This window comes from Suncus etruscus, chromosome 8 (assembly GCF_024139225.1).
Source record: "Suncus etruscus isolate mSunEtr1 chromosome 8, mSunEtr1.pri.cur, whole genome shotgun sequence".
NCBI classification, from domain to species: Eukaryota; Metazoa; Chordata; class Mammalia; order Eulipotyphla; family Soricidae; genus Suncus; species Suncus etruscus.
In genome coordinates, this window is record NC_064855.1 from 8,624,041 (window position 1) to 8,636,847 (window position 12,807).

Consider the following 12,807-nt stretch of genomic DNA (forward strand, 5'->3'; position numbering starts at 1 on the left):
GCAATCAATATAGCAGCAGCAACAGCTTGATGTGAAATCACTCAAAATTAATTAGTCATAGTTTGCTACTACTGTGAGTACAAATATTCAAATGAATCCAGTCTTTAAATATAGAACAATAACTAGTGGACCCCTTAAAGTTATATTAGCTTTTTTTGTAAATTTTCTATGTTCTTTCATTATTATTACACTTGAAAAATTTGAGTTAAAATTTAAATAATTAAATATGTATTTTGAGATAAAATTATTTTCAGTGGCTGGAGCGATAACACAGTGGGGATGGCACTTGCCTTGCAAATGGCTGACACAGGTTCAATCCCTGGCATCCCATATGACCCCCTGAACACTACCAGGAATAATTCCTGAGTAATCCTTGAACACTGCCAATATGAAACAAAAACTAAATAAGAAAACTCTTCAACTGTCCATGGCAGTCGCAAAAATTCTATATCTTTATTATCTTTGTATGTTCTATAAGTATGTGATTCAGTGGATTTCAGCAAAAATTCATACTTAGGAGTTTATTTGAGCTGTATGGAAAGCCCTGTTAGGTAGTTAAGTAGTGTGTATATGTGTATACACACACACATATATGTATGTATGTATGTATGTATGTATGTATGTATATAAACAAAAAGTTTCCTGCAAATGCCCAGTTCCTCAAAGTTTATGCATTTGGTTTCATTTAAGTTAAAATAATTAAATTTACATGACACATATGAGAAATCTCCAGTCCTCTCTACTTTAGTCTTTAGTCTGCCAGATTTCTCAGAAAGTTTGTGTCTCTTGGTTATTTTTTCTCATACCACTAACACCTACCAAATGCCTGTGTTTATTATAGTTCCCGCCTTATAGCTGGTTACTTCTCTCTGCTCAACAATAATTCTGAATAAGAAATATTGTATGTTTGCCTTACTTAATAAAACTTTGACAACAATAGTGATAAATGTTATAAAGGAGAAACTTAAAGTAGAATATTACATTGTCTTACTTAAAAATTATTTGGCTTGCTCTTTTTGCCTTCAATATGAATTTATCTTCTTTATGTTATTTTGACATCTTGCTTTTACTTTTCTGCTATTTGCTTTCCTTCTCTGCTCTTATAATGAATATGTAAGATTTATTTTTCTTGCTTTACCACCTTTTGCAAACATAATTATAAATAAATTAATTATAAATTAACCCATACCTTATCAGAACTCAGAATATTTGTCAGGCTTTGAAATTTACATAGTCTGCACCCATAGTAAGAAGTGAAATTGAACAGTATAGACTATATTCTCACTGATCTTGATCATGCCATTTTCATGAACAAGTAGGAAATATATGTAAAAACTTTTTAAAAAATGGAACAAAGTACAATATATATATATATTTTAATTTTTTATTTAAATTATTGGGATTTAAAGTTATTTATAGTTGGGTTTTAAATATAGTGTTTCAGGACCAATCCCACCACCAGTGTCAATTTCCCTCCACCAATATTCCCAGAGTCTATTCCATTCCACCATCCCCCATGCTGACCTGCCATCCTACTAGGCACCATTTTAAGTTTGGCTGTTAATGGCTGGTCTTACTATTTCATTGCTGTTGACTCTGGCTTGGATATGTAGTTCTGTCCCTTCTTATCCTCACCAATGCATCTGAGACTCCTTGGCCCCTGGTTCCTGTTATTTTACCTGTGTCTTTCTCCTCTCCCATCACGTTTTTCCTTCTCCTCACTATATTTTTAAACCTAGAGTATTCTCAACAACCCCCAATTAAGCCATTGCTTTTTTTGTGCAGTTACTCTAAATACCAAATATAAGTGATATCATCTTTCTTCTTCTGGCTTGCTTCATTTAACATAATATATTTAAGTCTGATCCATATTACAGAAAATTGCATGATAACATCATTCCTTACAGCTATGTAGTATTCCATTGTGTATTTGTATCACATCTTCATGATCCACTTGTCTGTTGGTTGGTTCCAACTCTTATCTATTAAAATTCCAATATTTTTATTCACCAGTTTTTCACTGTTACTCATCTCCATTTCAGCCTAAATTATTAATTTCCAAAATGATGCAACTAGCTTAATCAAGGGATATTGGGGGGAAATAGGTATTGACAGTTATATTTTAGTGCCTTTCCATTATACTTTTTTCCTATTGATTTGCCATAATGCCAATGTATCTAAAATAATTCAGTAGATATTTAGATACTTGGTGCATTTAACATGTGAGTATGATTTTAAGCATATGCAAAGAAAATTAGGAAAAAATTCTCAAACCATATATAAAAAATTACTGAAATTGTCCAAAAGCAGCTTTCATTCTTTTAAAAAAAGTAGCTGCTCAACCATGGCTCAGCAGAACTTCTGGAACCATAATGAAAGACGCTATCCTAGTCTTCATCCTAGGACCTGTGCTAAAACCAAGGTCTCTAATTACTGAAGACAACCACAATTGAGCAGAACATTTCCTGGCACCATATAAAAAAACACACACACACACACACACACACACACACACACACACACCTCAGGATTCCACAATGAGCATAGCTATAGCCTATAGGTGATCCCAATACAGTGTGCTTCAAGGATGAAGAAACCCTTTATCTCTTAGGTCAATGAAATTTCCTTTCTAATCTCCCCAATTACTGTGTTTATGCAAAAAGAAAAAACAAAACAAAAAAAAACAAAAAACACAACAGCCTCCCCTCCTATTATTTCTTTTCTTTTTTTAATTTGGTGAGTTTTGGGGTGTTTTTTCTTTTTCTTTCTTCTTTTAAATTTAAATTGATAGCTGTAGAATTAAATAATTTAAGATGGACCTGGATGGCGATTTGCCCTTTTGGTCTTTGACCAGCATGGAGGTCAAAGGAAAGATGGCTGAAAGGAATTAAGATGCAGGATAGCTAAGAATGGCTGAATGCTTGAAACGTTATGATGTAGACCACAAACATGTGGTGGATAGGGCATGAATAAAGCTGATGCTTCCTGATGCCTGCCTGTGAGTGAGTTCAATACCCGTCGCTTTCCTGAACCCCAGACCCGCAGGTTGATGGGGGATGAAGTCACGTGGCCGGGGCCTAAGGACAAAGGCCTCCATCTTTCGCCATCCAGCACCATCATTAATTATTTAATTCTACAATAGCTTGTACACAGGGGTTCATCCTTGCATTTTTGTGTTTGTTTTTGTTTTTGTTTTTCAACAGAACCATAGAACACAAATTAACTTGTTCTGCTTCATAATTGAGCAAAAAATGTATGATACCAGGGGCAAGAACTCTTATGAACATTGAGTGGAAAAAAAATCAGCCCTAAATACTCAAGCCAAAGTCAATAACAATAGAATCAAGAGCCCAAACTATACACAAAAGGGACTTGTTACTCTAGCAGTCCAGGGGGCTCAGGGTGGAGACAGGGGAAGCACACTGGGAACAGAGGCAGAGGGAGGGCAACACTTGTGGTGGGAATTGCCCTAATTCACTGTCACAATGTACCTTAAATATAACTGTGAAAGACTCGTAATTCACATTGGTCTCAATAAAAATTATAAATTAAAAAAAGTAGTTGCTGTCATTTCAGCCAGGCAAATAGAAAAAGAACTAGGAACAGGAGGAGTCAGAGAAATAGAACATACTCTAATCACAGTCTTTTACTCAGTCATCCCTAGTTTGATTCTCAGTTTCCCCTATGGTAGCTGAACATAACTAGGAGAGATCCCTGAACACAAATCCAGAGGGTAATACCTGATCTCTATGGATGTGACCTCAAGTCAATTTTTAAAAACTTACTTCTAGAAAAACTAAACATTTTAATTATGTGTTAATTGACATACACTGCTGAAAAAGTAGGACCTAGGCTAGAATTACTCATTCAATAGCATTATAATAAATATATAGGTCTAGGAGATATACCAGAAAAGCAAGGAAGAAGTGGATTTATTTTTTCTAGTTCATATATTATTTTAATAAATATAAAAATACAATGAATTTGAAAAGAACAGGGTAGAATTATATTATTGGAAGCTTCTCTTTAACTGAATTTGGGAAGCATAACATGGTGGAGGACCACTTTTCTAAATATCTATTCTCCAGAAGTATAACTTGGCTAAATAATTGTGAGTCTGCTAAAGGAGCGAGTCCACAAGTCACAACAATATAGATCTAGCCTGAATATCTGCTAGTGACTACAAGTTGTTTTTTGGAGCAAGAAGGGGAGTGATGGTGGTGACAAAGGATTATCCAAAATTTCTTTAGGTATTAGCCTAAGGACTTTGCCTCAGAATATTTGGGAGTTTTTCAAAACGCATATTTATGTCTCTGAAATAAAATTTACAGTCAAAATATTTGCACATAATACATTTTATTTTGAGTTATTTTTGGACAATATAAACTATAATATGAAAATCTCTTCTCTCTGTGGAAAGTTTAGTTACTACTACTGCTAAAAAATAAAAAAGGCAATCCTAATTCAACAGAGAAATAGGTACCAGAACTGACAGTGTTAGATCCAGCATAGCATAGTAGAGTATTTAAGAAGCATATCTTAACTTAGCAGTTCTTAGTGTCATGTCAACATTGACTATCTTGATACATTCATTGCACATTGCTCTAATGATTTCTGAAAGGCAGACAATCATATATGGAATTGTCTGAAAGTGTTCATCTTTCCTTGATCAACCCTCTTTTGTTACATAGCTGTTTTCTCAAGTCATATAAGGATCTTCAGGATTCAGAAACCAGAGTCCCCATTCAGATCAGGTCAAGTCCTTTTGCCCCAGTACAGCCACAGTTTGCTTTGTGTCTCCAAAACCATTTATGCTTCATTTGATTGCATTTGCTGAATAATTATTTGCTCAGAAATTATGCTAGTTTCTAAACTTTTAAGAAAAAGGGATATTGAGCTCTTTGCATTTTATACATTGTTTATTAAATGCCAAAATGATTTCTAATCTCCCAGAAGTAGTAGTATATGGAAAATCCAACAAGTAGCTAGTATATCTTTATCTCAACTTTTTTATTCTATTACTAAAATCTAATTCAATGTTTTAATTGACATCCATGAAGTATTACATGAAAGTCAAATTAAGTATAAATAACTTGTCTTTTTAGCACATATCACTTTTTTTCCAAAGCTATTATTTTATTTTCCTTCCCAGAACTTGATACTTACATTAATCATTTTCTTAACTAAATTAGCCTGTAAGTCCATTTCTTCTTGTCAGTGAGGGCTACTAACATTTTACTTAGCTGGTTTTGTTGTTGTTTGGTTTGTATTTTTTTGAGAGCTTGGCATTATTACAAAGTAATCCATTTAGATAAATAAACTTCACATTACCATGTTGACTTAGTCAATAGCTTCTGCTTTAAAATGTTGAAATGCAATGGAAGCATTACATAAGTTCTATATGCCCAAATTAAATTTCTTCTATAAAAAGGGATCAAAGACATGTTAGACTGATTTCTATAGCCTTTAGTGCTATTTTAGTAATTGCAAACTGTGGCTTTAAAAATTAGATAGCCAAGGGTATAAGTATTTCTTAAAACTATCTAAGCATCTTAAAAGTATAATACATTCTGGGGACCAGATGAATTGAACAGACATTAAGAATGCATCCAACCCCTGTTTTGTCCCTGGCAACACATATGTTCCATGGTAACATAAAAACTTCCAGGATTGATTCCTGAACAGAACAAAAAATTAATATACTGGTCAGTTTGTGCCCTCCTGCCAAAAGTTCTAAATCTGCTTCAGATTGTAGACACAGAAATGGGTTTATAGAATGGTCAACTTCTGAATTCTTCTCCCTCCTACACAAATACCCATCAGAGCCCAATTTAAACAGTTATCATTTTCTTAATACTCCTGTAATTTGTGTTGTTCTCCTCCTTGCTACTTTTTCTGAGTACAGCAATGTGCTGTGGCACTCGGACTTTGAAGTAGGCTCCAAAATAGTATTTTTATCTCAATTCTTGCCACACCAAGTCAGTTCTCGATAGTAATGTTGAAAAGAGCTTTCTAAAACAAAATATAGAGGTGCTTCCTTGGTCTGAATTCTTAGTTTGAAATAGATGTTTCAGAACATACTTTACCTTATTACATATTTTATTCTCTCTGCATAAAACAAAATTAGTAATTGGAATAGTAATGATGAGCACTATTAACCATATTTGAGACATAATATAATTTGTATAATTTTTGTTTGCTTGTTTTAGGGACATCCCAGTAGTATTCAGGACTTACTCCTACTTCTGTACTCCTGGAAATGGCCAGGAGTCCATATGTAATGTTAGAAATCAAACTGGGGGAGGGCAGAGTGATAGCAGCCAACCTGGGACGGACTTGGATTTGATCCCCAGCATCCCATATGGTCCCCCAAAACTGCCAGGAGCGATTTCTGACTGTAGAGCCAGGAGTAACCCCTGAGCACTGCTGGGTGTGGCTCCCAAACAAAACAAAACAAACAAACAAATAAAAAAGGAAATCAAAGTGGGATTAGCAATTTACAAGGCAAGTCCTCAAGTCTCTGCATGAATTTCCTAATCAATGATCAGAATAATCTATGATATTTGTATTTAGTTTTTTAATTTTATAGGCAGATTTATGTTTAAGAAGGTAGAAAGAAGTCAGAGAAGCTATAGAGCATTATTATTGTGTAATGAAATTCCTAATTTAAAATTCAAACTTGATGCATTTGCATGTGACATTTTACTACTTTTATTCTATCCTCTATTATTTCTCATATTTGCAAATAAAAACTTCCCTAAAGTATAGCCACATGAATTTCAAAAACAAATGATGACATCTTTCATTAATCAATGTATTTAAAGATTTCTTGGTTTTCTAAACTTTAATTTTTGTGTTGCTTCCTTAGTATAAGGTTTCAAAATACTATTATAAAATTCAGACAATTAATAACTGACTAAGCATACATGATGCTGAACTGAAAATTTTCTATTCAAAGATCATTCTATATCAGAAGTAATAATTTTCTACTCATTGAAATATTAAAATCTTCTTTTTATATAAATAATACTTTAAAACAATATATTCACAATATATATCTTAATATAAATATTAAGATATTAAAATTAATATTTCTGCATTTTTCTATAAAACTAAGAAGTAAGGAAAAAAGAAAGGATGGGGTTAGAGGCTAAGTAGTCTCAGATGCATTGATGGAGGAAAAAAAGGACAGAACTAAATATTCAAGCCAAAGTCAATAATAATAGAATCAAGAGACCTAAATTTTAACAATCTAAACTTTTTCTTTCTTTCTTTTTTTTTTTTTTTTTTTTTTGGTTTTTGGGCCACACCCGGCAGTGCTCAGGGGTTACTCCTGGCTGTCTGCTCAGAAATAGCTCCTAGCAGGCACGGGGGACCATATGGGACACCGGGATTCAAACCAACCACCTTAGGTCCTGGATCAGCTGCTTGGCCGCTGTGCTATCTCTCCGGGCCCAACAATCTACACTTGAATGGGCCTGTTATACTGGCAGGCCTTAGGGAAATAGGATGGAGGTAAAGGATGGATGCACTCTGGGATCATTGATGGAGGGAGGTTGACACTGGCGGTGGGGATGGCCCTGATTCACTGTATGTCTGAAATTCAACTATAAAGAACATTGTAGATCACAATGGTTTCAATAAAATAAAATTTAAAATGATATTAAACAAATAATTAAAAATTTATGGTCAGCATTGAGGTTCATATAAATTATTTGCGGATAGATACTTTTCTAGAGTAAAAATCTTTAAATATGAGTCATTTCCCATTAATTTTCACATACTTATGGCTCCTATGCTTTCAATTTGCAATGCATGCTTAATTAGTGTTGCTTTTGAATGTCAAGCCATACCTGTGAAGGTTTCTTTCTATATCCAAAATTTCTTTAACATACTGTAAGACCTGATGTTTATTCTTCATTTCTTGCTACCAACAGTACTGCTATTATTGGTACAATTACTAACACTGCTTCCTTACATTATCACCCAAATGTTTCATGGGTAATATTCCCCTCCCCTTTCCTCCTCATAAACACATGTTGCAGCAGATGGAACAGGCTTAATTGTTTCAATTTAGCACAGAAAGAAAGTGAATCTCAGGAAGATAAAATATTTCATAAAAATTCTTTAATTATTAAGTTATATAATTGGAAATATATAAAAAATATCATTGGAAATTTTTCTCCAATTGCCAGTCTGGTGGCACCCTAAGATACCCAAGTTTTTCCTTCACAAACTTCTAAATAAGCCCATAATGTCAAATACCATTTGGAGTATTTTTCATAGCAATAGTATATAAGTACCCTACATATAAAGATTTAAATACAAATAATACTCAAGGAAGGTTAGCTAAAGTAGACTATAGTTTAATTTTGGATCTTCTTAAATCAAAATGTTTTTCTCTCAGGTAAATAGCTGATATTTTGGCTTAGAAGTAAAATATCCTGCCTATTCTTTCATTATTACCCATACTTAAATGCAAGATGTGCTGAGTGTGTTAGCTTTCAACTCAGAATCCCTCCCACAAAGACCACCAAGGAAATAAACAGTACTGCAAGCATAAGGGACTAGTTTATTACCAGCATGCTGAGGTTGCCCCCCATTAAGCAACACCCTTACTGAGTTTTCAGGCTCCTTTAATAAATAGGGTAAGAGGTTTCAAAGCATCACAGGTAACCTTGAAGTTGACTGGCTGTTGAGTAGGGTGTCTTCTTTTATGGCTAGATATCTGGATTAGTGTATGGTAGTTTAGGGCCTTGGGGTCTTCATCAGAGTAGAGAAGGGGCTTGGGCACCCACTGGGTGCCTGTACCTTAGAATATATTTAAAGTTTATCGCCTTTAGGTCCCTAGCAGTTGCTAGATTCTCTGTTTTGGTACATGCCTTTGAAGTTCCTGGAACTGGCTGTTCTGGCCTAGTCCCTTCTGCCACATATCTGAGGCCTGTCATAGTAGTCTTTATGTCTAAAACAAAGCTAGGGTTACAGAAGTAGGATAACCTTACATTCCCTTCTAGCTTTTAACAAGTGCTTTTGTGGTCCTTAATTACCATTTTTGAACAAATTTAAGATCAACTCTGAAGAATAGACAAATAATTGTCAATGCTTTATATTTTAAAATAATCAGAGATTTGGGACCAGAGAGATAGCATGAAGGTAGGGTGTTTGCCTTGCGTGCAGAAGGATGGTGTTTCTTATCCCGGCATCCCATATGATCCCCCATGTCTGCCAGGGGAAATTTCTGAGCACAGAGCCAGGAGTAAACCCTGAGTGCTACCGGGTGTGACCCAAAAACAAAAACAAAAAATAATCAGAGATCTAATTTTAAATCTCAAGGTATTATCACTATACAATGCAAAATATAAAATTAAAGAGGATTATACCATGAGGTGAATGGCATACATATAATGATCTACATGTGTTGTCTTAAACATATTAGGCTATTAAATTTGTGTAAAAGGCATAAGACCAGGTATTGCTTATACCATATATGTTTATCAGTGCTGTTGCATAAATTTTTTCACCAAGGCTTAATCATTTGAATGACTATCATTTCATAGATTGTTTTAGCTTCATGTCTTTTTTTGTGTATGTTGTGTTTTTCAAATTGTAGTTAGGACTGCAGTCATCTATTATCTGAGCTGACATGGATCTTTTATGTGTCTGGAAATTGATGCTACCATTGACTGAGAAATTTTGAATATGAGTAGATCTCAGGGTTGTTAGGTTTTGGACTTGATCTCTAAATTCTGATAGCACAGGGAGACAGAGAGTAATTCTATAGTCTTTCTTAATTAGTTTTTAGCCAAAATAAAGTTTTTGATTGGGTTTAAGTGAATCACAGAGTGCTAAAATAAGAGTCATCAGTCACACTTCCCAATAAGAATATTTTAAAAATTTACAACTAGCCAGATATGACAGGAGTGAACACATTTGCTTTGCATGCAGCTGATACAAGTTCAATGCCCAGCACTTCATGTGGTTCTCCAATCACTGCGAAGAGTAATCTTTGAGCATAGAGCCAGGAATCACCCTAGAGTTCCACTGGAGTTCAGCCATGTCCTTCCCTCAGTCGTTATTACATTGAAAGTGGAAAAATGATTAGAAATAATTGCATAATATGTACATGGAGAATCTAGAATTAAACTCAGAAATGCCTGACTTAGAGTGTAGCTAATCACATTAAGCACATATCCTCTTTAAAAACACAGAGCACACACCCTGTTTTCACTAAACACAGAAGCACATACCCTGTTTTAAATCCCTCTCACATTCTTTTTTTCTTTTTTTTTTCCTTTTTCTTTTCTTTTCTTTTTTTTTTTTTTTTTTTTTGGTTTTTGGGCCACACCCGGTAATGCTCAGGGGTTACTCCTGGCTATGTGCTCAGAAGTTGCTCCTGGCTTGGGGGACCATATGGGACACCGGGGGATCGAACCGTGGTCCGTCCAAGGCTAGCGAAGGCAAGGCAGGCACCTTACCTTTAGCGCCACCGCCCGGCCCCTTTTTTTCTTTTTTTAAATTAAAAGGAATAATGCCACCTGGGGTTATCAGTGTATAAGAGGGCCACAAGAACAAGTCCAACAATTCCCGTGACCTGGTTCAAGCATAAGCATTAAACTGAGGGACTCTTTCACCAAAATTACTTATTGAACAGTTCACAAAGAGAAAAGAAAATAACAAGTGGGAAAAATAAACAATCTAACTTAAGACAGTGGACACAATTGTCACTGTTTAAGGGGATATTCAATAATAGTTATAGCAGTTGAGGGAATATATCTACAATATTCAAATATGGTACCCCCACCCAAACTGGCTCTTCCCAGCCTGAGAGTCCATCCTCTCATTTTTATTTTAAATATATATGGTACATGCGGGGAGAAAAAAAAATACCAGTGAATGTCACAACATAATGTTCCGACATACACCAGTGCTGAATCGGCCCGCCATCCATCCCATGTGTCCCCCCTCCCTTAGTGTAGGGAGAGAAAGGGGGAAAGTCTGAGGACCACTATAGAGACCACCTGGGCTGGCAACCAGGGAAAGCCTGGAGTAGAGGAGAAATAGGGAAACGGCTGGGGGCCTGTCAAGCCTCCCAGCACCCCCCAAGCTAGGGAGTAAGCCTCCAGAATGGGGTGTCCCCTAACCCTATACCTGGGAAGAGCTGGCCTCCAGGATTAAGGCACTGGAAGCCAGCTATCTGCCCGACCCCTCCCTCTGCCCCTCCTCCCTAGAGTAAGGAGGGGGGAAGCCTGAGGACCCCTAATAGAGTCCACCTGGATCCCACAGCAGGCCACCTGAGGTGGCACTCAGGCCAGGCCTAAAATCCAGGGGAGAAATAGAAGAACGGCTGCTGGGTTCCAGGTGGGCTCTATTAGGGGTCCCCAGGCTTCCGCCCCCCTACTCTAGGGAGGAGGAGCAGAGGGAGGGGTCGAGCAGATAGCTGGCTTCTGGTGCCTTGATCCTGGAGGCCAGCTCTTCCCTCTCACATTCTATCTGATTGGCTAATACAAAGTTCACATTCTACTTTCCCATAATATAAATGTTCCTTTCCTACCTAAAATAAAGTGAGTTATTTCCCTAAAATGACTCGTGAATGCTTCTTTGTGAGTGCTCCACTCTCCTGGGATCAGACCTCACCAGTGAATTCTACATCTCAGGATCTGACCCCAACAGCATCAGTTACATAGAACAAGAGCTTACTGTTAATATGTTGAGACATGATCTACTAATATGCAAATTGATGATTTTAAATTATGCCCATTATTCATTTTTTCAGAGAAAAAATGCATGTGCTATACAATGAGAAGTTAAAATTATTTTAACCCAACTTCATTTTTTAAGCATATATTGGACTAGACAAACTTTAGGCTATGAGTCAAATATAGTTCATAATACAATTCCATAAATAATTTAAAATTTTTATCCATTAATTTATTTTTATTCTCTTCTTTTCTCTTCCACCTTCATCATTGTTATTGTTGATGATCTTGTGATCATTGAACATTGCACACATATACAACCATGGTACTTGCAAGAGAAGAATATAAACTTTTTTTTTCAAGTCAGAAGGGTCATGTGCCGAGGTCGTAACAAGGTTGAAGGAAGGCACATATCACACAGGTGTGTGAAAACCCAATCATCATGCTTATGAACCGGAAAAGGATCAGAATTTAAACTTTGACATAATTATCTCCTTTCATTTTAATCAAATTATTTTGTATTGAGGAAAACTTACCTCTTGTTTCTAAAATGAGGAACTATGACTGAGAAAATTTAAGTAATGTATCCAAGATACCAGAACTTTCCAGCAACAAAATCAGAATATGAATCCAGTTATTTGTGACTTGAAACCTGTGCACCATCTGCTCTACTATGACAGAAGAGTTTCTGTCTCAGAAAACTGACATGTGATTATTTGAAATACATTTTTTCATATCAATATGTCTACACATTTGTTACAAAGCAGACAGGCAAAAATTATAATAAACAAAGAAATCCTCTACCCAAATATAGCAACCAGTATTCTAAAATAATAATATTATCAAACTTTCATTTCATTAGTTGATATGCCAATTGCCTTAAAACACATCAAAATCTGGTTTGAATCTATATTATATATAATTTAATATAATTATTAAAACAGGTGGACTGCTCTAATATCAACAGGATATTAACTGAACTAGAATTCTGTAATAATAATTTTCCCAGAATATTGTTGAGATGATATACTCAGGTCTCTACATTACAGAACATAGAATTTCCCATTAGAAAATTCTAAGAAAATTTGAGTTATTATATTTATTATAATAT

General features: G+C 35.4%; 1 non-coding gene across 1 annotated transcript; it reads right to left on the reverse strand.

The window, feature by feature from the left end:
• Positions 1-12,057: 12,057 nt before the first annotated feature.
• On the reverse strand, positions 12,058-12,161 carry LOC126016734 (small nucleolar RNA U13). Its single transcript, XR_007498486.1, has one exon. It is a non-coding gene; the product is annotated as a small nucleolar RNA U13 (small nucleolar RNA).
• Between the last annotated feature and the right edge of the window lie 646 nt (positions 12,162-12,807).